Below are 2,448 nucleotides of genomic sequence, written 5' to 3'. Positions count from 1 at the left end.
AAATGAAAAGCAGAAGAAGATAAAACATGTTTTTATATGTGTGTTAGAAGATGAATGAAGTTTCGTCCTTGTCTTTAGTCTCAAATTTCTTTGTTTTATTTCTCAGAATACAGTGATGTGGTCGGGTCCTCTGGATAATTAAATCCCTGCTCTTTCAGACATGTGCAGAGATCAAGCAGAAGCCAAACAGATATAAATATGGTCAACAGAAGGAGAATAGAGTGAGAAATGCAGCAGAGAAATTTTCATTTTATTTATAATGAGGGTATTACCTCAAAATACAAAGTAACCGCTGGTCGTCAATGAAAACAACACAAAAGCGTGATCACTTCCAACATGAGTAATTATATATTCTCTGTTTATCGTTCCTCTGTCTGTTTTATTCCAAATATACTGTGTCCGCCCATCTCTCTAAAAAACTGGTCGAACCAACTAGAACTAGAGGCAGTAACATGGGTCAGAGGTGTGTAGGTGTGTGTGGGAGGTGTCAGTTTGCAGCAACATCAACATTATCGGCAGCTCTCTTTGCTTTTTTTGAAGGTTCAAACATACTATGTGGCCTGATACCCGAGATATAAATCAAGTTTTATATCCTGGTCCACCTCCTCTGTGACTGAGTTGAAGCCATAGAGTTACCATCAGTGTCCAGTCTGCTGGATTCATCCTGGATGGTTTTGAGTCCTGAAGACCTTCTCAAAGTTGCAGTAAGTCCCACCAACACACCCGTGTCAATACAGACATTTCATTTCATTTAAACCCACAAATTCCAGCCTCATAGTGGCGCTAAACGGAAAAAAAAAAAAAGTCAGAGGATTTGAAAGTCAGTAAGACGTATCCTCTGGGGATTACAGACTGCAAATTGTCATCCCAGCATATGTACTGTCCTGACAACAATGTCATGTCACGAGAAGCTAAAGAGAAAATGCAAACTCGTCTTCAGACATGCATTTCTTCAGCAGTAACTCAACTTGCAAGCAGGTTATTTCTGGCAGCCAATGTATGTTCAAGTCCATCAAAATTAAAACCAACTGTACAGCATCTATTTTCAGCTACATCAGCTTCATCTAGGTGGTAGTTAATGGCTGAAAAAATAGCATACATTAAAACTCACACTGGTCTGCAACTTTCTTTGTCTTAAAGTTAAAAATTGATCGATGTACAGCATTGTCTGTGTATCTAATTAAATTAACATCTCATCCATCACGAGAGCGTCTTGATTATTTTCCCTACATGGATAAAAGAAGTGATGCTGAACATTTGGTCTTCAGGATGATGCTTGTATACAGTGTTAAAGTTGTTGGTGTGATACCAGCAGTGTACACAGACAGCTCTCCTGCTCTCTGCCAGTTAAGTGTCAGGGTGGTGCTCTAATGTACTGACCTCAGACCAGCATTTTCAATTGCAGCCTGATATAGCCTGAGCTGTGCTCTGTTAGCAGGAGCTGAGCTGTGTGAAAGTGATACTGCAACTGAAGAAAAAGTTTGAAGAAGTGAGTCCGGAAGGTTTTTACACATGCTAAATTAACTTTAATAGAAGCTGGATAGAATTGGATGAAAATTCAAATGTTTTTTTTTTCTAGTAGTGCTACTATTATTACTATTATTTATGAAATATCTGGGACAATAGCAGTGTAGAAAGCACTGTGTGTTAAATGTTTAAGGCATGACATTGGTTGTTGACGTACTGTACGCTACCATACAGTACTATGGTCTTTGCTGCTATCCCTCTGTACTGGGATAAATATTCAGACCAGAAAACCCAGTTCAAGTTTCAACCATTTTTCATTAGCAGATGGCACACACACGCACAGACCTGTGCACACACCCAGGGGTGTGAATGTTGATGACAAGGTGGGATTGGGTAAGACAGGTATAGGCTGTTTTAGGCACAAACACACCATTATTCATCTGCCATAAATGGGCCACTATAACGATCATGAAACCAGTTTAGCATGCCTCACCATAACAGAAATGGGGAGAAGGCCAACAATACATTAAGAGGAAGGTAAAGACAGAGACTATGAGAACCGAGCACGAGAGAGGGATGGCATGAGACTTAAAGAGTTAAAGTTGCAACACAAGTTTTAACAACCTATTTAAAATAAAGTTGCTGACGTTTACACAGATTCTTGGATCCTTATCCTCACATTCTTACATTGTGCCAAAGGAAACCAAGGGATTTTCTTGGAGAAAGAGATCATGGCACAAACATTTGGCAACTTTAAAAAAGAGAAAGAACAGGTGGACATGGTCACCATAGAGATTTTAGTACAACAGTGCAACAACCTGGCCTGTATCGCATACCAAATGGATGTTTGCTAACTTTAGTGCTTATCTGTGGTCCCTACTCTGGTTGTTTGGAGGTGACTGGACAGAGATACAGACTGGAGGCAGACTTTTATTTGTACTTGGGGTCCAAAAGGCCTTTGGATTAAAGTCATATATCAAA

Source organism: Trachurus trachurus (genome assembly GCF_905171665.1).
Source record: "Trachurus trachurus genome assembly, chromosome: 12".
Taxonomy (NCBI): Eukaryota; Metazoa; Chordata; class Actinopteri; order Carangiformes; family Carangidae; genus Trachurus; species Trachurus trachurus.
The sequence above is the reverse complement of the archived record's forward strand: the minus strand, read 5'-3'. Positions refer to the sequence as shown.